Source organism: Triticum aestivum, chromosome 7D (genome assembly GCF_018294505.1).
Source record: "Triticum aestivum cultivar Chinese Spring chromosome 7D, IWGSC CS RefSeq v2.1, whole genome shotgun sequence".
Lineage (NCBI taxonomy): Eukaryota > Viridiplantae > Streptophyta > Magnoliopsida > Poales > Poaceae > Triticum > Triticum aestivum.
In genome coordinates, this window is record NC_057814.1 from 300,620,433 (window position 1) to 300,645,953 (window position 25,521).

Below are 25,521 nucleotides of genomic sequence, written 5' to 3' on the forward strand. Positions count from 1 at the left end.
TGTACAGGAAGCCCCCAAATGACCTTAAGAGTTGTTTAACGACACTGATTCAAATACGATCCACGTCGGTTCCCAAAGGGGGTTGAGCTATGATTCAAATATGATCAAAGAAAACTCCCCAATGAGCTCGGCAGTTTGCCAATCAAGTGGGTATCGACAGCTATGTTCTCTTTGGTTCGAATACGACCTATGTTTGAACAGGAAGCCCCCAGGTGATCATATTGTTTACGGCTAGATTCGAATACGATCATAAGCCGGAACCACCTCCAAGTGACCATCTGATGTTGTAATGGAAATAACACGTTTACCTTTGGAGGAGAAAAGGACAGAGGTCCTGCTTTATTATTTATCATAATATATACATGGCTATAGAAATATGTACATTATGAGAGCCGGTGGCTCAAGTGTAATAAGGCCGAAGCTGAGCTATGTTCCACGGCCGACGGGTCTCTTCCTCCGACTTGCGTGAATCTTTGTGCTCCCGAACGTCGATAAGGTAGTATGACCCATTTTGCAAGTTCTTGCTCACCACAAAGGGCCCTTCCCAAGGGGGGGATAACTTGTGTGCATCTGTTTGATCCTGGATGAGCTGGAGCACCAAGTCACCTTCCTGAAAGGTTCTGGACTTAACCCGGCGGCTGTGATAGCGGCGCAGGTCTTGTTGGTAAATCGCCGAGCGAGCTGCTGGCACATCACGCTGTTCGTCCAACAAGTCAAGAGCATCTTGGCGTGCCTGCTCATTATCCGCCTCCACATAAGCCGCCACTCGAGGTGAGTCATGACGGATGTCGCTAGGGAGGACTGCTTCCGCTCCATAAACCATGAAGAACGGTGTCTAACCCGTAGACCTGTTAGGAGTAGTATTGATGCTCCATAACACGGAGGGTAACTCCTCCACCCAACAACCCGGCGTCCGCTGCAAAGGGACCAAAAGCCGAGGCTTGATGCCCTTCAAGATCTCTTGATTAGCTCTCTCAGCTTGACCATTGGATGAGGGTGAGCCACTGATGAAACATCAAGTCGAATATGCTCTCGTTGACAAAACTCCTCCATGGCGCCCTTAGACAGATTAGTACTGTCGGGGATATACCATGCGGTATGACCCGGCCGAACTTGGCGGCTCACAGAGACCCGGCGAGTATTTGGTGACTTACTGATAACCTCAACGGCGGGTCAGATAGAAGACAAGGCCCAAGGCCCAGAAGGCCGGCTCACGTTTATGATGGGCCGGCTTAAGAAGAAAGGGATGACGAATATTTCCTTTATGAGGAAGCAAGACCCGGACTTGTAATTAACTTGTAAGAGAAGATAGACTAGTCCTAGTCCTACTAGGACTCCACATGTAACCCGCCCCTCTAACTTATATAAGGAGGGGCAGGGCACCCCAAGAGGGGACGAAAAACAATCGATAGGGCTAAACACCGAGAGCCGGTTCCCGGCGACTCTCCCGTGATCATAATGAGACCTAGCCTCAAACAGCATGTAGGGTTGTTACCGGATGATGTTTCCCGGGGCCCGAAGCTGTCTAAATCCTTGTCTTGTGTTGCGTCTCTCAATTCCGCTCAACCCCTCTCAAGCTACCACATAGATGCATTGGCCTCACGACTAATTCCTGACACTAAGGACATCTGACGTGTTAATTCCACGACAGTTGGCGCCCACCGTGGGGCTCGCGCACGGTGGTGTTGAGTCCTTGAAGGGATTTCATCTTAGGGATTGAGAAGTTCGCGTCTGGATAAAGAAAAGACCAATTTTTTGGAGGGATCTGCATCAACTTCGAGTTCACTGGATTGAGATCAGAAATTTTATGGGCAGTAACCATCATCTCTATTAACAAAATCAGTCAGCGACCCGGACCCGGGTGATCCACGGGCTTGGACTCCTCCAACATCAGGCTCATCGACCCACTGCGCCCCCGCCGTCGCCGGTTCGCGCATCCAACCCGCCGGGTCGTTGCTGCGCCGCTGCTTTGCCTCTGCTGGGGTCGCCTTGACCCGCCCGCCGTCGGACGGCCTTGTCTCCACCGCAAGTGAGCCGCCGTGAGTCGCCGGTTCTCCGCGCCTGAGCCGTTCCGCCGGTGAGCCGCCCGGTCGCGCAGCCGTCTTTGGCCGCGGCTGGCCTCGCGCCTCCGCCTCCGCGCTCGGCCTCCAGCGCCCTGCCGGTTCTCCGCGCCTGAGCCGTTCCGCCGGTGAGCCGCCCGGTCGCGCAGCCGTCTCTGGCCGCGGCTGGCCTCGCGCCTCCGCCTCCGCGCTCGGCCTCCAGCGCCCTGCCGGTTCTCCGCGCCTGAGCCGTTCCGCCGGTGAGCCGCCCGGTCGCGCAGCCGTCTCTGGCCGCGGCTGGCCTCGCGCCTCCGCCCCGCGCTCGACCTCCAGCGCCCTGCCGGGTCTCCGCGCCTGAATCGCCTCCGCGCTCGACCTCCAGCGTCCTGCCGGGTCTCCGCGCTTGAATCGCCTCCGCTTCACCACACCGGCGGGTCGTGCACGTGCCCCGGCCGTCACCTGCAGGCCGGACGAACCGCCCTTGAACCGCCGCCGACCTCTGTTGTTCTGCCACGGCGCCGGTTTGCTCTGCACCGGCTTCTTAACCCTCGACGCGCAGACCGCCGTGGTCCTCTGCGCCGCGCCTCCATTCAGGCGACCCGGCTCCTGAGCCCCGTGAGCCGGCCCTGCTCGTCTCGCTGCCAATGAACCGGCGCGGGGCCATCCTGGATGCGTCCCCAAACCGCCAAGTGCCACGACCCGCCTGCTTGTGTCGCAAGTCGCCACAACCTCAGACCGCCGGCCTCAAGTCGCCGTCCTCGCAGAACTACTATGAGCCGTCGCATCGGCTCATCTCCGCCATCTCCGTCTCGTCCGCCTCCATTGAGTCGCCTCCTGATCTCCACCGCGGTTGAGCCGCCATGGCTTTCCGCCGCTCGCCTGCCTTCGCCGAGTCACCGCCTCGGTTTTGGACGCGAGTCGCCACCGCCGGAGAGTCGCCTACATCGTCGCCGCCGGCTGTTGAGCCCCGAGCCGGCCCTCTACTGCAATTACCACTGTGAGACGAGCTGCCAAGCGCCGCCTCACTCCGTCAACCGCACCCGCCGGTTCAAAAGCTCAACCCGTCTTCGATTCGCCAAGGCCTCGTGCCGCACCAGGAGTCCCCTTCACCGGCGTACTAACCCGCCGTGTTGCGCTGCCAGGCGAGGAGGCGAGGTGTTGCTGCAGCTACCGCACGCCCTGCGTCACCTGTCAGCCGCGTTGCCGCTAATTTGCCATCTTCGCATCGCCGGATCACCGCACTGGCTCGCGCCCCTGATTGGCCGGCTCCGGCTTCCCCGTTGCCACCTCCACTCCGGCCGCATGCTCCCTTGAACCGCCGCCGGATCAAGCCCCTGCTGTAAGCCGCCTTGTCGGTCTCTAAGTCGCCATCAAGTTGCTGCACCGTGACCCGACCTGTCTGCCGTTAAGCTCGCCCCCCGGCGCCGAGCTGCTGCTGTGTTTCTGTTGACCAGTCATCACTCCGTCGACCCGTCGCCGGCTGCCGACGAGCCGCTGATCCCATGGCCCATCTGAGCCGCCATCCCGCTGCGACCCGGGCCACTGAACCACATCTGCCGCCGCTGTGACCCGTCGCGATTGTGGCCCCGTCTCACCGATGTGGCCTCACGTCGCCAGCGCTTCCGAACTGCCTCCCAGCGCCGGCTCTTGTACCTACCGGGGCCCGTGCTTGCTAACTCACCGAGTCCAGCTGCGCTGCTTTGCCTCCGCCTGGTCACCGCCCTCACCGCCGGCTTAACTGCTTGTCCCTGCTCTCGCCCACTCCTCTGCTGAATTAAGGTAGGGACAGGAGGGGGCGGGTTAGGAGAAAAAGAAGTCAAGGGATATATTGGAGATTCTGCTTGCTGTAGGTAACAATACTGTTAGCATATCACCAGACAAGGCGGGCCCTATAAGGTTTTCATCGAAGGGCACAATATTAAATTGTTCATTGGCTCTAATGAGGACAAAAATCAGTGGCCGGTCAGTTGTGGCAGTATCTGCCAGGATTCTCACAGGTCAACACAAAAATACCTCGATACATACTACTAATTACAATGTACGGAGTTCAAAGTACATGTATCTGCGCCAGACTGCGCGTGGACCAAATCATCTGTCGTCCGCTCAGTCTGCAACAACAACACCGCGCCGGCTCTCCCATTTGTGCCGGTTTACAATACCACAGATAACTCACCAGTCCGCTTCTGCGGCCGACTCTCCCGTCCACGCTGGCTTACAATTCCGCGGTGGATAAATCACTAGCCTGGCATATCAGGTGAAATCCATCCAGTATATGTTATATTGCATATTATTTTCTTTAAAAAGAGCAATTACTTTGGCTTGCAAGTTCTCCCATGTAGGACTCAAACCGGTCTATATCACGGTCAACTACGGAGAATCTTAAGCCAACTCCTTGAGTTGACTTAAGACTCGGGGGCTACAATGGCATGACTCGGGAACCCCGGGTCGTTGGAGGGAATGATAACCCGGTTCCGGAGGCTGCTACCATATTGATGAAAATTTAAAGGCCGTCAGAAAATTGCCGGTTCAAAATAATGATTCCGGTTTAAAATCCGGTTCAAGAGATTTCTCTCTCCCGCAAGGTTTTGAAGCTTTTATATCCGGTTCAAACATCCGGCTCAAGGTACCCTGCTTTAATGACCATTGGGAGCTGATCGTATTCGAATTTAGCTTAACCCTTTTGGTATGACCCTGATTGTATTCGAATCAGAGTCGTTAAATATTCTCATGATCACTAGGGGGCTTCCTGTTCAAACATAGGTCGTATTCAAACCAAAGAGAACATAGCTGTCGATACCCTTTTGATCGGCGCACTGCTGAGCTCATTGGGGAGTTTCTTGGTCATATTTGAACCGTAGCTCAACCCCCTTTGGGAACCGACGTGGATCGTATTCGAATCAGCGTCGTTAAACAACTCTCAAGGTCATTTGGGGGCTTCCTGTTCAAACATAGGTCGTATTCGAACCAAAGAGAACATAGCTATCGGTACCCTCTTGATCGGCAACGCCAAGGCCACTGGGGGCTATATGATCGTATTCGAATCTTAGCTTAACCCCTTTGGGACTGATCGTATTCGAATCAGAAGCCTCAAAAATTTTGAAGTCTCTTTTTGCAAACAATTTTTGGATTTTATTTGAAGCTCTTTTTCATATCTAAAGTGTATATGAGTGGTTGTTATTTAACCCGGCTTGATTTTCAATGGTAAATCGCCAGCTTATGACAATCATCATCTATGTGGAAGCATTGGCTTCTAAGGATTGGGTTATCACCCTTACTGCACAGGTCATGTAAACCGGCAGTACAAATTCAATATCACAGTGGTTATATGATTTACAGGGCTATGACTTACATAAATGATTAAGATTCAAGCCCATCATCAAAGATTGAAATTGGTGTCTCAAAAGGGTTGTCAATTCTTGGTTTTCTCAAAGGCTATAAGCCGCCGGGTTATAAAATTTCCGGCTTACAATGGAGGCGTAATAAATTGCCATCAGCCAAGAGTCGCCGGGTATTTAACCTCCGGATTTACTTGTCAACAGATAAGGTATTTGAATCCTTAAATAGCCAAACTTGGCTGGATTTTCACTATGATATTGAATGACTGAGGTTTCAAACCGGGTTATTCAAATGTTTAATAACCAGCATGGCTGAATTTTTATTATGGTTATCAGTAACTAATATTATGATTGAGGTTTTCAAAGTCGCTTTGGCGCAATGGCTATTATTTTATCAATGGATATGATTTATTCTACAATGAAAGGAATAGTCCCGAGTCGCTGCAAGCTTACAACCCGGCACTTGGGGGCTACATTATTCAAGTTGAGATTACATCAAATATGCAAGTCCCATGTCACTGCTAGCAGGCACCATGGCACTTGGGGGCTAATGCAAAGTCATTTTTTGCTCACTTCATTGAAGACCCGACTCATCACATTCTAAATGAGCCGGCCCTTGGGGGCTACCAATTGCTCCTGGCAACAATTCAAGACAATTCTAGGATGACCCGGCTACACTACTATGACTATAGCCGATTCATGGGGGCTACACAACTGGATTTTATTTAAAGCCATGGTGATAAGTCCCGGCTTATTCATGCTGATTAAACCGGCCCTTGGGGGCTACAGGTAATATGGATATAAGGGAGAAATATTTTTAAATTCTTTGTTTTGAGCAAACCAGATTGACCCGGCGTCACCAATCATTATGACCCTGTGTCTACAACCCGGCGACATCAATAATCATGACCCGGTGTCGGCAACAGTTATGACCCGGTGCTATCAATATTTACAAGCCGACAATTTTGGTTACGATAAACCGGCAAGTTTTACCTCTTCAAGCCGACTGAAAGTCAGATGGGTATTTGAAGACCAATATGTTTTAAGCCGGCGTTCTGGAAGCCGATTCAAGTGGGTTATTTTTTACAATATTTCTCTACAAGAGACTAATGTGAATAAATTGACTCTGAAGCTGGCCGATTGACCCGGATATTCCAGGAGAAAATGTCAAGGACTCAAGGATGATCAGGTGCCGGTTTACAAGAATATTTAACCCGGAGCACAACCTGTCAAATTTGTTCTTGTGTTTATATTGCAGGATCAGTTTAACACGGATAAATCCAAATTAAACTGGGGGCTAATGTCGGGGATATACCATGCGGTATGACCCGGCCGAACTTGGCGGCTCACAGAGACCCGGCGAGTATTTGGTGACTTACTGATAACCTCAACGGCGGGTCAGATAGAAGACAAGGCCCAAGGCCCAGAAGGCCGGCTCACGTTTATGATGGGCCGGCTTAAGAAGAAAGGGATGACGAATATTTCCTTTATGAGGAAGCAAGACCCGGACTTGTAATTAACTTGTAAGAGAAGATAGACTAGTCCTAGTCCTACTAGGACTCCACATGTAACCCGCCCCTCTAACTTATATAAGGAGGGGCAGGGCACCCTAAGAGGGGACGAAAAACAATCGATAGGGCTAAACACCGAGAGCCGGTTCCCGGCGACTCTCCCGTGATCATAATGAGACCTAGCCTCAAACAGCATGTAGGGTTGTTACCGGATGATGTTTCCCGGGGCCCGAAGCTGTCTAAATCCTTGTCTTGTGTTGCATCTCTCAATTCCGCTCAACCCCTCTCAAGCTACCACATAGATGCATTGGCCTCACGACTAATTCCTGACACTAAGGACATCTGACGTGTTAATTCCACGACAGGTACCATTGTCAGTTATAATGCTGTGGGGAAAGCCAAAGCGAAATATCACCCTTTTCATGAACTGAACCGCCGTGGCTGCGTCACACTTACTAACTGGCTCTGCCTCAACCCACTTTGTGAATTTTTCAACTGCCACCAAAAGGTGGGTCTTCTTATCCTTGGACCTTTTAAAAGTCCCAACCATGTCAAGCCCCCAGACCGCAAATGGCCAAGTGATTGGTATCATCCTCAGCTCTTGAGCCGGCACATGAGCCCATCGCGAGAACCTCTGACAACCGTCACATCTACTGACCAAGTCCTCCGCATCAGCATGAGCCGTCAGCCAATAAAAACCATGACGAAAAGCCTTGGCCACAAGAGATTTTGAGCCGGCATGATGGCCACAATCCCCCTCATGAATCTCACGCAAAATATCTTGGCCTTCCTCAGGGGAAACACAACGCTGGAAAGTTCCAGTGACACTGCGGCGATGTAGCTCACCATTGATAATTATCATTGACTTAGACCGCCGGGTTATTTGTCTGGCCAAAGTTTCATCCTCAGGCAACTCTCCCCGGGTCATGCAAGTCAAATATGGTACTGTCCAGTCTGGGGTGATGCGAAGAGCCGCCACCAACTGTGCTTCCGGGTCAGGGACAGCCAAGTCTTCCTCTGTAGGTAACTTAACAGAAGGGTTATGCAAGATGTCCAAGAAAGTATTAGGCGGCACCGGCTTTCGCTGAGAGCCCAGCCGGCTTAGTGCATCCGCCGCCTCGTTCTTCCTGCGATCGATGTGCTCTACTTGGTAACCCTGAAAGTATCCAGCAATGGCATCAACTTCACGGCGATAAGCCGCCATGAGAGGGTCCTTGGAATCCCACTTGCCTGATACTTGTTGAGCCACTAAGTCTGAGTCGCCGAAGCACCTTACTCGGCTCAAGCTCATCTCCTTAGCCATCCGAAGACCATGGAGCAAGGCCTCGTACTCAGCCGCATTGTTAGTACAAGGAAACAGCAACCGTAGCACATAATGAAACTTGTCACCTTTGGGGAAGCCAACACAACTCCAGCCCCCGAGCCCTCCAATTGCCTAGACCCATCGAAGTGAATAGTCCAATATGTATTATCCGGCTTTTCTTCGGGCACCTGTAGCTCTGTCCAATCGTTGATGAAATCCACCAAAGCTTGAGATTTAACAGCAGTGCGCGGTACGTATTTCAGACCATGAGGCCCAAGCTCTATAGCCCACTTAGCCACTCTTCCTGTGGCTTCTCTGTTTTGGATGATATCTCCAAGGGGAGCAGAACTAACCACAGTGATGGGGTGACCCTGGAAATAATGCTTAAGCTTCCGGCTTGCCATGAACACACCATAAACAAGCTTCTGCCAATGTGGATACCGCTGTTTGGACTCGATGAGCACTTCACTGACGTAATAAACCGGCCGCTGAACCGGATACTCCTTACCCTATTCCTTGCGCTCCACCACCACAGCCACACTGACGGCTCGTGTGTTAGCAGCTACATACAGTAATAAGGGCTCCTTGTCAACCGGAGCAGCAAGGACTGGGGGCTCAGCCAGCTGTCTCTTCAAATCCTCAAAAGCAGCATTAGCAGCATCATTCCAGATAAAGTCATCAGCTTTCTTCATCAACTGGTATAGTGGCATGGCCTTTTCACCCAATCGGCTTATAAACCGGCTCAACGCAGCGATGCGGCCTGCCAGACGCTGAACGTCGTTTATACACGCCGGCTTAGCCAGAGAGGTGATTGCCTGGATTTTTTCCGGGTTAGCTTCAATGCCTCTGTTAGAAACCAGGAAACCCAAGAGCTTGCCTGCGGGAACACCAAAAACACACTTGGCCGGGTTAAGCATCATCTTGTAAACCCGGAGATTATCAAAGGTTTCTCTAAGGTCATCGACCAGGGTCTCCTTCTCCCTGGACTTAACCACGATATCATCCACATAGGCATGAACATTGCGCCCAATCTGGTTATGAAGACAATTCTGCACACAACGCTGGTAAGTCGCCTGTGCACTCTTGAGTCCAAAAGGCATAGACACATAACAGAAGGCTCCAAAGGGAGTGATGAACGCCGTCTTCTCCTGGTCCTTAACTGCCATTTTAATCTGATGGTATCCAGAATAAGCATCCAAGAAACTTAAGCGCTCACAACCCGCCGTAGCATCAATGATTTGATCAATACGGGGGAGAGCAAAAGGATCAGCCGGACACGCCTTGTTTAAGTCCGTGTAGTCCACACACATCCGCCAGGTGCCATTCTTCTTGAGCACGAGCACCGGGTTAGCTAACCATTCTGGATGAAAGACTTCGACAATAAACCCGGCCGCCAAGAGCCGGGCCACCTCCTCACCAATGGCTTTCCGCCTCTCCTCATTAAACCGCCGAAGGAATTGCCTGACCGGCTTAAATTTCGGATCAATATTGAGAGTGTGCTCAGCGAGTTCTCTAGGTACACCTGGCATGTCAGAAGGTTTCCATGCAAAAATGTCCCTATTCTCACGGATGAACTCGATGAGCGCGCTTTCCTATTTTGGATCCAGATTGGCACTGATGCTAAACTGCTGAGATGAGTCACCTGGAACGAAATCAACAAGTTTAGTCTCATCAGCTGACTTAAATTTCATTGCCGGCTCATGCTCCGTGGTCGGCTTTTTCAGAGATGTCATATCTGTTGGGTCAACATTGTCCTTGTAAAACTTCAGCTCCTCTATTGCACAAACAGATTCTGCATAAGCCGCGTCACCTTCCTCACACTCCAAGGCTATCTTTCGGCTGCCATGAACCGTAATGGTCCCATTGTGGCCCGGTATCTTGAGCTGTAAGTATACGTAACACGGCCGTGCCATGAACTTGGCGTAAGCCGGCCGCCCAAATATGGCATGATACGGACTTCTTATCTTGACCACCTCAAAGGTCAATTTTTCCACCCTGTAGTTGTACTCATCTCCAAAGGCCACTTCCAGCTCGATCTTACCAACTGGATAAGCCGACTTGCCAGGCACCACACCATGGAAAACAGTATTGGACTGGCTGAGGTTCTTATCAATCAACCCCATACGACGGAAGGTCTCATAATAGAGGATGTTGATGCTGCTGCCTCCATCCATGAGCACCTTAGTGAACTTATATCCTCCCACCTGAGGAGCCACCACCAGGGCCAGGTGACCCGGATTATCAACCCGGGGAGGGTGATCCTCCCTACTCCACACAATAGGCTGCTCAGACCATCTTAAATAGCGTGGAACCGCCGGCTCAACAGCATTCACAGCCCTCTTATGAAGCTTCTGATCTCGCTTACACAGACTGGTGGTAAACACATGATACTGTCCACCATTGAGCTGCTTTGGATTGGTCTGGTATCCCCCCTGTTGCTGTTGATGACCCTGGCCGGACTGCTGATTAAAGCCCCCTTGAACATTCTGAGGATTGGAATTTGAGCCGCCGCCCGGGCCATGAAAGCCGCCGGCGCCTGAGCCGCCGCCCGAGCCATTGTTGCCATTAAAGGCATTGGAATTCTTAAAGGCCTTCATGATTGCGCAATCTTTCCATAGATGAGTAGCTGGCTTCTCCCTAGAGCCATGCCTTGGACAAGGCTCATTCAACAACTGCTCAAGCGTTGGGCCTGAACCGCCGGCTCGGGGAGGTGGCCTCCCCTTACGTCGCTGGTTGTTACCCTGTGAGCTGGCATTGGCCACAAACTCCATGCTGCCATCAGCCTTACGCTTGTTACCTCCTTGGTTCGCCGGGTTATGCTGAGGACCCTTGCCATTGCCGTTCTTCTTTCCCTTCCCTGTCCTTTCATCATCTGACGCGGGGTCCTTGGTACTATCAGAGTCGGCGTACTTGACGAGAGCCGCCATCAGCGTACCCATATCATTGCAATCGCGCTTGAGCCGCCCGAGTTTCATCTTCAGGGGCAGGAAACGACAATTCTGCTCCAACATTAAGACTGCAGAGCCGGCATCCATCTTATCAGATGAATGTATTATCTCTTTGACCCGGCGAACCCAATGTGTCGTAGACTCACCCTCCTGCTGTTTACAGTTAGTCAAATCCACAATTGACATAGACTGCCTACAGGTATCTTTGAAGTTTTGGATGAACCGGGCTTTCAGCTCAGCCCAAGACCCGATAGAATTCGGTGGCAGCCCTTTCAACCAAGTGCGGGCAGTCCCATCTAACATCATGGTGAAGTACTTGGCCATCGCCGCTTCGCTGACCTCCAGCAATTCCATGGCCATCTCGTAACTCTCGATCCAGGCTCCGGGTTGTAAATCAGCCGTGTAATTAGGCACCTTCCTAGGCCCTTTGAAATCCTTGGGCAGACGTTCATTGCGGAGAGCCGGCACTAGACAAGGGACACCTCCAGTCCTCGTAGGGATACCCACGTCGACGGAAGCCGTCGGATAAGCCGGGGGTGGCTGGTAAGCCGTCAACTGAGGCACCTGCTCCGCCTCTTGCCATGCTCTGTCTTGGTCTGCTGCGTGAAAGGCTCCGTTATGAGCCGGGCCGTGGCCAGGTGGCAAGTCATGGCGTCGGACATTACTTGAGCCGGTCGCTGAGACCATGTGTCTGCTATAACTCGGGCTCCGGCCTGGACGAGGGGTTGAATGGATCCTGTCCCGGCTATAAGAGTACGCCTCTTGCTGCGCCAGAGCTGTCTGAAGGAGTTCTCTGACCCGGCGGGTTTCAACCGCCGTTGGAGAGTCACCATCAATTGGGAGAGCCGCCAGCCGTGCCGCCGCGGCGACCATGTTTTCCAACGGGTTGGCATAATGACCCGGTGGTATTGGCACGTACTGAGGCGGGGCAGGGTTCACCCGGGGAGGTCCCATCACTTGGGGCTGAATTGGCGTCCCAGCCCCGGGCACTATGATCTCCGGCGGGTTACTAGACCCTGCACCCGGCGTGTTGAAGAGGTTTCGAGGATCGTAAACCGGAGGGAGTCGAGATTGGGCCTTTTGATGCCTCCTTCTCATGACCTCATTGGACGCGTTCTGATCCATCGTGAGCCGGAAGGACTGTGCCTGAATCAACTGAGTCTGGGCGTCGAGAGCCGCCCTCTCTGCAGCCATCCTGATCCCCTCCGCCGCCAGATCCTCCTTGGCCTTTGCTAGATCCAACTTTAACTGTGCCACCTTCGCGTCATGTTGAACTTGATCCGCCGGAGCCACCGTAGCGGTCAACAGGACCGTCATCTTGTCTGTGAGATCCATCAGCACCTGAGCCGGCGAAGGCACCGGGCTTCCTGACCCGGAGGCGGGGTTTTGAACAGGTTGCGCGCCGGCCATGAAGATTCCAACCCGGCTGGGTGGTTCAAAGGGGTCAGGAATGCTGTCGCCATCGGAACAACCCCTGAGCCTGCCATCTTGAAGTTGATACAACGAGTTTGACTCATCCGTAGACGACTCGCCGTCAGAGCCGGCGGCCGCCTCATCACCAGATCCAGATCCTTCAGAGAGTCCTCCATGGACACATCCCACGAAAGCATGCTTCAAGGCAGGTAGAGCTCGGGCGGGTCGTGCACGCTGAGCCATCTCGATGAGATCGGCGCAAAGATCCGGCTCAGGGCCCGGCTCACCAATCTTGCCAATGAAGACATGAATTCTGTCGAAGGGGACCCGGTACTCGTACTCAATTGAGCCGGCGTCGGGGCCCCAGTTTGCATCGTCGATGTAGAGCTTGCCGCGACGACTCTTGGTCATCCGGCCCACAGCGTATCCCTTGAGCCCTTTGAAGCTGCCCTTCAAGAACTCAAATCCACCGTGCGCTGGCCCCACGGTGGGCGCCAACTCTCGTGGAATTGTCATGGCAGATGCCCTCGTGCAAGGACTAGTCATGGAGCCATCGCAGCTAAGAAGCTTAAAGGGGTTAAACGGGACAAGGAACACGAGGGTTATACTGGTTCGGCCCCTTACGGTGAAGGTAAAAGCCTACGTCCAGTTGAGGTGGTATTGATTAGGGTTTCGATGACCAGGAGCTAAACCATCCTGCCTGGTTACCGATCTTGTCCTTCTTGTCCCCAAACCGCCGCCGGGTCGTCCCTTTATATAGAGAGGTTGACGCCCAGCGGCTCTCAGAGTCCCGGCCGGCTCATAACAGTGTCCGGCTCGGACTCTTAACTATTCTTGCCTTACACTACAAGTCCTGCCATCGGCGGTTTATCACTACGGGCCTTAAGCCATCTCCGGGTCTTAAGCCCATTATTAACCTACCGTCTTCAAGCTTGGTACTGGGCTTCGCGTGATGACCATTATGCCATAACCCGGCCCCTCCTGGGCGGGTGATTCCAATGGTTATATCCTCAACAGCCGGCTTACTTCTCTTCGTCCTCTTGCTGGGCTTTACTTGTACACTGAAAATTAAAGGGTTAGTACGAAAGCATGAGTAAGATCAGCACAAGATAAACAGATTATCATTACCCTAGAGTGGTTTTGAAAGCCGGCATGCTGGACTGCATTGATTCGCCGGAGGAAGGTGAAGTTCCCTGGTAGTTTGAGTCAGAAGAATTGAGTGGTTGACGAGTGAAACCTGCCAAAGGGTACAAAGAATATAAATTGGAGATAACCTCAGTCCGGTGTTTCCTGGTTACATCGGGTAAGCCGGAGGAGAGGTCCGCATCTTTACTGGTCCGGGTCTGCCTCCGACTCTCATGAATCTGTCGCTTCAAAAGAAATTGAGGATCTTGATAAGCTAAAGGATGTGAAAATCTTACTTTCCGGGTTACCCTTCGGACTTTCTGTCTCGGCAAAGGCTCGGAGTCGGAGGAAATTATAGTTACCTCTTCAATTACTGCATGACTTGCTCCTGTATCCTCCTGCTGATAATCAGTGTCAATAAGATGGTTAAAGAAGGAGCCTAAAGAGTCAAGAGTTACCTCTGACTCGGAGGTATCGTCCAGATGAAACATATCCGAGGCGCTAGGTTTGTTCCCCTTCTTATGGGCAGCGGCTTTCCTGGCGGCTTTCTTGGCCTTTCTAGCTTTCTTTGCGGCCTCATGGTCATACTTGACCTTCCAGAATTTATCATCAGCCTGTAAAATATAGCAAGAGTTTTTGAGTAAAGATGAAATTATCAAAGTGGAAAGTAAGATGCTCAAATTAATGGTTTACCGCTGGAGCCGGGTTAGCCTTGGAGAAAGGACCTAAGCCCGCTTTCCCGTAATCTTCCAGGCTCTCGTTCAGAAGAGACATGGTCATGTCATCAACGACATCCTCAGGTAAGTCGTCAGGACTGTGCCGTAGAGGATCATTTTTCTGGCCTGTGTAATCGCACATCAAGCCGGGGCGGCGGCTCAAAGGAATCACCCGCCAGGCAATCCAAACCCGGACCAAGTCAATGCCGTTTAGGCCATTCCCTAGAAGAGCTTGATCTTGTTTATGGTGGGGGCAAGTGTTTGACGTTCAGCCGGAGATAATTTATCTGCTAAGGGGTGAGTTGACTCCAGGCGCATGGCGCGAAAGCCGGGCAAAGGGTTCTCATTAGCTGGAGAAGTATCTTGACAGTAGAACCATGTCTGGTTCCAATCTTTAGGGTGACTCGGCGGCTCGGCATAAGGGAAGAGGCAGTCTCTACATCGCTGGATTGAGATTCCGCCAAGCTCCAAGCTGGGCCCGTGGGCACATTCGTTTTGATGGTTCAGATAAAATAACTCTCTCAAGAGTAGTAAGCTGGGTTCTTCTCCAAGGTACACCTCACAGAATACTTGGAAATTGCAGATGTTTGACACGGAATTGGGTCCAATGTCTTGAGGTTGCAGGTCAAAAAAGTGCAAGACGTCTCTGAAAATTTTTGAGCCGGGTGGAGCAAAGCCCCGGTTCATGTGATCAGTAAAAATGACAACTTCCCCATCCTTGGGTTGAGGCTTTTCTTCTGACGGGTCAGGAGCACGGTAAGACATGATCTCTTTCTTCGGCAGATGACCAGTCTTCACAAAATCGTTTAAGATGCTATCAGTGACGGTGGATCTAACGCAGTTGCATGTGACGGGTTCTTTGGGAGCCTTGGGCGGCATTATGAAGGATGGAAGCCTATGACAAAATAAAAATTTCTGGCTCAAATTTAAGCCAGAGAAAATATTTCAATTCATATTCAAGATGACGGCTTACGAAGGGGCCTAATGATATATGGCTAATTGTGTCAGATTGTTTAAACCGCCATGAGAAACAGTAGCAATTAAATTATTTAAATCCACTATGAGTGATCAGGATTATTCATTGAGCATTGCCTCTTTAAGCCGGCGATAAGAGTCGCCATGGCTAACAGATATAGTTTTTTGCCTAAGTGTCGCACAAACAAGTTTCGCAGGTTGAAGCTATTATTTTGGACTAAACGATCGTTCAGAAAAGAAAATATTCTAGACCTAAAAACTGGTACAGATGAGTTTGAGAGTTCTAATGAGGCCTCTGAACTAGAGAAAGGAATCTACTAGCATCTGAAATGGATGCGAAATGGTTACCGCACAAGTTATATGTTCTTTTTGGGTCAGCAGAAGCCGCGGTGGAGGAACCATGAAGAAACGATGAAGAACCATGAAGAACACGAAAGAACTTGAAAACCCTAAATGCAGATCTGATGTGCGGGAAGGTGAAGACTTACAGCTGTAGATCTACTACGGAGGATCGCCGCCGTTCTCTCGTCGATTCAGGTTGATGCAGCGGCCAAGATCGACGAAGATAAGGTGCTCTGCTGCAGCGGCGACGGCGGAGCTCGAGCAGCAGTGGAGTCGCGAGAGGAAGAAGACGACAGAAAGGGGGAGAATGAACAAAGACCTAAAGGTCGTGTTTATTTATAAGGGAAAGACTGACAGAGAGGGCGCGAGAAAAGAGGAGGCCAGACATGGTTATCCAGCTACTCCGACGCCTCGATTTTCAGGATGGTCATTAAGATAAGGATCCGTTGTGATATGACAGAATAAAAATGAATTTAATGGAAGATGACGTCATGGCAGGTTATCATGAATCCAGAAGATGACGTCATGGCGGGTTATAACTTTTGCACAGACAGAAGCCAGAAGGCTTTTTCTTAAGGTATTGAAGATTGACATGAACTGGTTCAAATCAATCTGGGGCCTAATGTTGGGGATATAACTACTAGTGTAACCCGCCCAGGAGGGGCCGGGTTACGCTATGGCAATTCATCATATGAAGCCCAATATCAAGCTTGAAGATGGCAGTTCAATAAAGGGCCTAAAGCCCATAGGTGACTTAAGGCCCGTAGTGATAAACCGCCGTAATAGCATGACTTGTGTTGTAAGGCAAGATTAACTAGTCACCGAGCCGGACACTGTTTAGGAGCCGGCCGGGACTCTGTAGGCCGCGGGGCGTTAACCCGTGTATATAAGGGGACGACCCGCCGGCGGCTTAGGGTAAGTAACATCAAATCGGTAGCCAGGCATAGCGGATTCGCTCCCTGGTCATCGAAACCCTAGTAATTCCACCTCAACTGGAGTAGGCTTTTACCTTCACCGTAAGGGGCCAAACCAGTATAACCCTCGTGTCCTTTGTCCCGCTTTAACCCCTTTAAGCTTCCTAGTTGCGATGGCTCCACGACTAAGTCCTTCCATGAGGACATCTGCCGTGACTATTCCACGACAGCGGTGGCAATGACAATATAGCCATGAAACATCTCCCCCTGATGTTGGTGGGTTCGGCCAGAGCTTGGTTGAATCAGTTGGCTCCTAGCAGTATTTTCAGTTGGGAAGAGTTGGCCCGAGTGTTTGTCGGGACATTTGAGGCTACTTGCAAACGACCAGCGGGGCTAACGGAATTACAACATTGTGTCCAAAAGCCTAATGAAACCTTAAGATATTATATCCAGAGGTGGACCACCCTTCATCATAAAGTGGAGAATGTGTCACAGCACCAAGCATTTGCGCCTTCGAGGAAGGTGTTCGGCACAGAGAGCCTAACCTGAAATTCGGTCGGACAGGAGATATGACCCTAGCCCGAATGATGGAAATAGCCACTCGGTATGCTAACGGCGAAGAAGAAGAAGACCGACTCCGCAGTGGCAAGAACAAGCCAGTCGCCCAGGACACCGGAGGAGGAAATTCCAGTCGAAAGCGGAAGCGCAAAGCCGAACCCACAGGTCCTGGTGAGGCCGCAGTTGTGACCCAAGGAAAATTCAAAGGAAAGCCTAAGGGGCCATGGATCCCCAAGAAGGTGAAATATCAAGCAGGAAATGATGTGCTAGATTTGCCGTGTCATATACACACCAAGAAGGATGAAGAGGGAAACCTGATTTATCCCAAGCATACCACTCGATAGTGTCGACTCAGTGAGAAGGAAAAAAATCTGATAAGGATGAAGATAAAGGGGAGGATGATGGTTATCCCAATGTCAACGCCACTTTGGTGATTTTTGCTGACATCGAAAGCAAAAGTCGACTGAAAGTCATCAACAGAGAAGTGAACATGGTTGCTTCGGCAACAACGACATATCTGAAGTGGTCAAAAACTCCCATACATTCGACCAGTACGATCACCCAACGCACGTTGCTACCCCCGGGCGGCAAGCATTGGTGGTCGACCCAGTCACTGGGGGCACCCGACTGACCAAAGTCCTGATGGATGGTGGCAGTGGCTTAAACATTTTGTACGCCGAGACGCTCCGAGGGATGGGCATTCCGATGTCCAAGCTTAGTGAGAGCAACATGCGGTTCCACGGAGTCATTCCGGGGAAGAAGGCCGATTCACTCGGCTAGATCACTCTTGATGTGCTTTTCGGTGATTTCAAGAATTACCGCAAGGAAAAGTTGACATTTGAAGTCGTGGATTTTCACAGTGCCTACCATGCTATTCTGGGCAGGCCTGCGTATGCTCGTTTTATGGCTCGACCGTGTTATGTATACCTCAAGCTGAAGATGCCTGGTCCCAAAGGTGTGATCACAGTCACTGGAAATCGGCAGAGAGCAGAAGAGTGCCTCCAGAAGGGCTCAAAGATTGCCGATGAACAGATGGCAGCAGTGCAGATGCAAGAATACTAGAAGAATGTAGATCCGAGTGAATTGTTGCGTGCTAAGAAGCCTGCTCCAGAGTCTGCATTTCAGTCGTCCGGGGAAACAAAGCCAGTTCACATTCACCTGACCGACCCCAATGCTGCTCCGACTAATATCTCAACAACACTCGACAGCAAATAGGAAGAAGCGCTCATCCAGTTCCTCCGTGAGAACTGGGACATCTTCGCATGGAAACCATCCGACATGCCAGGTGTACCCAGGGAACTAGCTGAGCACCGTTTGCGAGTCGACCCAAAAGTAAAACCTGTCAAAGAGCATCTCCATTGGTCCGCCGTGGATAAAAGGAAGGAAATTGGTGAGGAGGTGGCTCGGCTTCTGGCAGCTGAGTTTATCAAAGAGATATACCACTCCGAGTGGCTCACCAATGTTGTCATGGTCCCTAAGAAGGATGATTCATTTCGTATGTGCGTCGACTTCAAGAACATCAATCGGGCCAGCCCGAAAGATCACTTCCCTCTCCCCCGCTGTCGGCGTTCTGGGAACGGGGGTCCCCAGACTTGCCTGCCTGCGGCCCACGGCGTGGCTCTCCCAGTGGCCCCGTACGGCCCATCTTCACCAACCAACACTCAAGACCCTTGCAAGGTGCAAAGCCTCACGAGGCGGACGACACAAGACCTCCTTGTGAGCGGCCTCACCAGGCTGGCTAGCGAGGGGCGGAGAGATCAAGGCAAGGGGTGCCTCGCGAGGTTTCCCGTGACGTGAGCCATGACGATCAAGGCTAGGCGGGCACCAGCACGCGCAGTGTCCTCATTTCCTCTTTGGTGCTAAAGGGGCAAGCGCAGGTGGGGAGTCCCGAGGCATCAGGCAAAGGTTTCCATATCGGTGCAACGAGACCAAGACCAGCAGGACGGCAGGAGGGAGGTCACCGTGGAGCCCAAGACGGCGTCACCACCAGAGCCTTTGGCAGGCGAAGACCACCTTTAGTCAGGATAGCTTGTACTTGCTATCCCCCTTCAAACTGGCCGTTGTGGCACCCCTTCCCGCTCAATATTTGGGAATAGGACCAGGGCCTCTATAAATAGGACTAGCCACCATAGTAGGAGGGAACTCATCTTGAGTAATCCTCACCCACACAAGTCCATCAAGCACAAGAACACCTCTCCTCAGGAGGCTGTTCTTCCCTTGTACTATTCATCATCAGCCTCCGAGGCAATCCACCACCACCACACTGGAGTAGGGTATTACACCATAATGATGGCCCGAACCAGTATAAATCTTGTGTCCCTTGTGTTGTGAGTTCGTCGAGTTTTGTCACGCCCAATATGCGACCCTATCCGAGAGTGTCTCGAAGGTCCCACCAGGGATAGACCCGCATATTGGAAACGCTTTTGCAAGGTGGATATCATTACATCATACCATTACATAATAGTTGGGGATACATACATAAGGCACAAACGCCCCAAAGAATACATCAACATACATGAGAACAACAACCGACTACGGATGAAACATAAACAGAAACTCAAACAATACCCACCCTGCTAGCCCAGGTTGCCGACCTGGAACCTATCCCCTGAACGAAGAAGAAGCAGAAGAAGTCCGAAAACAAGTAAACATCGCTCTCACGTCATGATCATCGCATAACATGTACCTGCAACTGTTGTTGTAGTAATCTGTGAGCCACGAGGACTCAGCAATCCCATTACCATGGGTATCAAGACTAGCAAAGCTTAATGGGTAAGGAAGGGGTAAAGTGGTGAGGTTGCAGCAGCGACTAAACACAGTATGGTGGCTAACTTACGAAACAAAAGCGAGGAGAGGAGCTAAACAAACGGTCGCCAACTAGTAATGATCAAGAAGTGATCCTGAACTCCTACTTACGTCAAACATAACCCAAAAACCCGTGTTCTCCTCTTGAACAACCCCGAAAAGAGACAGTCACGGTTACGCACGCAGTTGGTGTATTTTAGAAGAGTTTATTTCAAGTTTACTACAACCGGATATCAACAAATTCCCATCTGCTACATAACCGCGGGCACGGCTTTCGGAAGTTCAAAACCCTGCAGGGGTGTCCCAACTTAGCCCATGATAAGCTCTCACGATCAATGAAGGATATTCCTTCTCCCGGGAAGACCCGATCAGTCTCGGAATCCCGGTTACAGGACATTTCAACAATGGTAAAACAAGACCAGCAAGACCGCCCGATGTGCGGACAATCCCGATAGGAGCTGCACATATCTTGTTCTCAGGGCAACACCGGATGAGACAGGCTACGAGTAAAACCAGACTTCGAGTTTCCCCGAGGTGGCCCCGCAGGCGGCTCGGTTTGGACCAACACTTAGAGAAGCACTGGCCCGGGGGGGCTAAATAAAGATGACCCTCGGGTTGGCCAACCCAAGGGAAGGGGTAATAGGTTGTTAGGCAAATGTAAAACCAAGGTTGGGCCTTGCTGGAGGAGTTTTATTCAAAGCGAACTGTCAAGGGGTTCCCATAACACCCAACCGCGTTAGGGACGCAAAATCTGGGAACATAATATCGATATGACGGAAACTAGGGCGGCAAGAGTGGAACAAAACACCAGGCATAAGGCCGAGTCTTCCACCCTTTACCAAGTATATAGATGTATTAATAATATAAGAGATATTGTGATATCCCAACATAAACATAATCCAACATGAAGCAATCTTCATCTTCACCTGCAACTAGCATGCTATAAGAGGGGCTGAGCAAAGCGGTAACATAGCCAAACAACGGTTTGCTAGGAAGGGTGAAAAGGTTAGAGGTTCATGGCAATTTGGGAGGCTTGATAAGCAAGTGGTAGGTAACGCGGCATAGCGATAGAACGAAGCAACTAGCATAGCAATGATAGTAGTGAGATCCAAGGTGACGGTCATCTTGCCTGAAATCCCGCTAGGAAGAAGAACGAGTCCATGAAGAAGATGAAGCCACGAAGACGAACCAAGCGTAGTCGAACGAATCCTCACGATCGCAACGAAACGGGAACTATTGAGAAGAAGCACCCACCATGGTAAACACACCACACATGAACAAGGCATGATGCTCAACCAAGTATGATGTATGACAAGGCTACATGAAGCTACTCATGGCAAGAGATGAGGCATACAAGAACAACACATCAAAGCAAGTTTAAATAAGGCCGGAAACAACATATAACCATTCCGGTAAGTCCCCATATGCAAATTTTGAAATTGGTCCAGATCTGAATAAACCTTATGTTCAAGTTGTTAAACAGTAAGTTAAGATGCACCACGATGATCTACACGAAATTCTAGTCAAGTTACATATAAAGTGCATTAGATTCGGAGCTACGGCCTAGAAGATATGAGCAAAACAAGTTAAACATGGCATTGATGCAAAATGCATTCAAACATGAAGCAAACACATTCAAAACATGGATGCAACAAGGTAACATGAAACTACATACAAAACTAAGCAAGTTTCATGTAGAGCACACTCAAAACGGAGCAACGGTTCAACACATACACATGAAACACGTTTAAAGGACAAGCTGTCCAAAACAGCAAGTAGGCAAGCAAGTATCAAAACAACATGCTATATTACCTCAACATGAAAACAAATGACATGGACGAGATGTGCAGATAAAGCATTAAAAAACATGAACACTGATCTAACTTCAGAAATCACTAGAACATGCTCAAAAGGACATGGCAATGTTGCAAATAATAACAGTTTCACAAACAGCAGAAATCACAGGACATGGCAGGAATAACATCAGGTTGCAATGTTTAGAGCTATAAAACAACATGTTACAGCAAGCTATCATGGAAAACAAAGGCATGGCACGATAACACTCAAGACAAAGAACAAAACTCCCTTACTGAACATATTCCAAAGATCAACAGAAAAGATGGTAGGATCCATGCAAACATGGCAAATGATATGACAGATTCAGACGGTGAAAATAACAGCACATGGCAGGAACAATGATAAGTAGGCATGTTGGTGAGCTTGTAAAGCTCACTAAAGAGCATTAAATCGCATGTCATGGTAACCAACAGTAAGAAGGCATTATTGTGAAGCTATCCATGGCAAGAACAAGTCCATAGGACAAATAGAACACTAGAAAAACACATGGAAAAACTGAACTTAATGTTAACAGGCTGACAGCAACATTATTTAGCAAATTTAGAGCATGATTATGAAAAGCTACATCAGGCTATAAATGCAACCAAGGGAATGGAGGGATAGAGCATAACATGTATAACAAAACATCCTTAGTGAACATCTCCAGATTATGTATAGAACTCATGGTAGCAGCATGGCAACATATATAGCAACAAAATATAACAGACTCAAGACTTAGCAGAAATGACCAAGTCACAGAAATCAGCAACATCATGGAGGCTACTTTGCATGCTTGTGCTAGTCACCACATATATCACAAAAATACAACACAAGAACCCCTATAAATATGGCATGATGTAGTTCAAAACACATGTAGAGCTCATGCTCATAGGATGCACACGCAAAATGCAATAAAAAAGACAAATCATCAAGTTCTGTTAACAGGCAGCAGATAACATCATATAGCACTCTTGCAACAATGATTAGGGCATCAAGCTGAAATCAAACAAGCATGGCACAATGGAACAAAGTGAAGAGCATCTCACAATGAACATTTTCTTATATCATATGCATGCATCGAAGCTACGGGCAGAAAGTTACGACATGAAGTACAAGGCATGAAAATGATAAAATCCAGGGACTTGGTTTTTTTTACCCAGCGAAATTCAGGACAGGGAGTTCCAGGACGGGGGTTGACGAAGCTCCAGGGCCTGCGGCGGTGAGCCAGGACTCCGGGAGGACTCGGTAAGGCCGGGAATGGGTAGATCGGGCGCGGGGCAACCGGATCCGGCAATCGGGGTCGAGGATCCGGCGGCGGACGGCGACGAACGACGAGCTTGGGGCTGCGGGCTCCATGGCCAACGGGAGAAGCTCCTGTCCATGGACAGAGAGAGATGAGGCATGAGAGAGAGGAAGGAGAAGGGGAGAAGGAAGAGGGAGGAGCAAGGCGCGAGGGGTCCGGCCTGCTGGGGCGGCGCCGAGGTGCTCCGGTCACCGGAGGATGGCGGCGAGGAGGAGACAGGGAGGTCGGGAGCTCGGGCTCCTCCTCTCGATCCAGATCGGGAGCGAGGGAGAGGGGGGCGCGGAGGCGCTCGGGCCCGGGGCGGGCCTCCCGTGGGCTTCATGGGCCGCGGCGGCGGAGGGGCTGGCTGGGACGCGTGGCAGCACGGGAGTGGGTGGAGGGGGCGGCTGGCGGCGGCGCTGGCAAGTGGGGCGGCGACAAGTGGCGGCGAAGGGGAGGTCCAGCGCGGAAAGCGATGGAGGAGGCGGCTGGAGGCGCAGAATTCGAGGGGGAGGTTGGTGGAGGGCTAGATTAGCCCAAATTTGGAAGGAGGGGTCTCTATATAGCAAAAGGGGGTTAGGGTTGGGGGTTTTGCTCCGAAGCGGAGAGGGACTAGGTGAGTGGCTAGTGGGCTGTGTAGATGGGCTAGGCTTTAAGGAGAGAAGAGATAGCAGCCCGGCACGGGTTTTTGGAGACTGAAAACACCCGACGAATACACCGGCTATATTGTGGTTGTATGAATAACGGTTGGGCTATCAAACGGACTTTCAATGCGACGAAATTGGACAGGCGGTCTACCTACACTATAATAAGACCGCACGCCAACTTTCATCCAATTCCGAGAACATTTTTATGCCACTCACGACACGAGGTCTGAGAGGTGCAACGGGCGCGTGTGGGAGTATCGGAATGCGAAACGGACAACGGGGAAAAAGACCGGATGCAAGTTTTGAAAATATGAGGATGCAATGCATATGATGACATGGCAAAATGCAACACGCAAGCAAAAGACATGGCAACGCCGGCGAATAACTGAAAGACACCTGGCGCATAGGATCCGGGGCGTTACAACTCTCCTCTACTAATAAGAGATCTCGTCCCGAGATCTTAGGACCGAGACGAAAGAGAAAGAGGATGAGGTGAAACAAGAACGCAACAGAAGAAGAAAAGAGTCGAGAGCACTCGGGAAGAAGAGAGGAATGACGATTATGACGGGAATCAAAAGCTCAACGAACAAGATATACTCTGAAAGCACTCCGTTTAGGACAAGCTAGAAAAAGAATAAGGATGACAGAATTTAGGCAGCTCTCCGGTTGAACATGGAAAGAATAGCACATGAACTTGAGAAGATGGAATGATACTTGACGAGAGGAACAACACAATGCCTCCGAAAGAATTGAAAGAGTTGAATGAAAAGAACGAGGCAGAAGATGTCAACTTTCACCATGAACGAAAATGAAAGCAACCTTAGAAGGAAGGATTGAACGGAGTTGTTGAGAAAATCAACAACGAAAAGAATAAGCTTGTTATGGACTTATGGATAACATCTCAAAAACTTATGAGGTGATAACCGACCACAATCGAAAAAGATTGAATAGCTGAGGAGAACGAAGAAATGCAAAACTCCACTTCAAAAGAATACGGAGAATTAATTGCACTTCAAGATGCAAGAAGAAAAGATACTTGAGCTTCGCCTACAAGAATCTTGATGAACACTTGAAGAATGAATTAACTCATGAAGAACCGCCATGAAGAACTCCGGTAACAGAAGGATCATGGGATAAAATTGAAGGATGAAAGGGATAAGATTAAAGCCTTGCGATGATTTGGATGGAGCTTCGCAACGAGACAAGCGAGAAGGCTTGGAACTCCGGAAAAGAAAAGATGAAAACACTTTGAACCGAGAATGTGATAAGATGAACAAACTACGAAAATAAGAGATTAATCCACTTGAAGGAAGAAGAATAAGAATTATGTTATGCTTATCCTCCATCAATTATATTGATGAGAAGCAATGAATTGCATACAACTTATTCCCATTGGAAAAGATTAAGGGGGGAAATATAGCACGAAATTTGGGAAAATCTTCAAGAACCACCGGTAGGGCTGGAAAGAACGAATGAATTGATATGATAAGAACAAAAGTGAAATTCTCAAACGAACCACCGTAAGAATTGAAACGAATGATGAAAAGAGAATGAATCACCGGGAAGAATTAGAAAAGCAAGAAGATACTTGAGGGAATTTGATACCATGAAATGGAGAGGTCTCGAACAGATTAAAGCGTGAAGCACCGGAAGAATATGGAGATGAATGAAGAGGCACAGATATAGAATAATTGGAGAATGAATTTGAAAACTTATAACGAAGAGATATCTCGAAAGGATGGCCTCCGGATGATCGAAACGAAAAATAATAA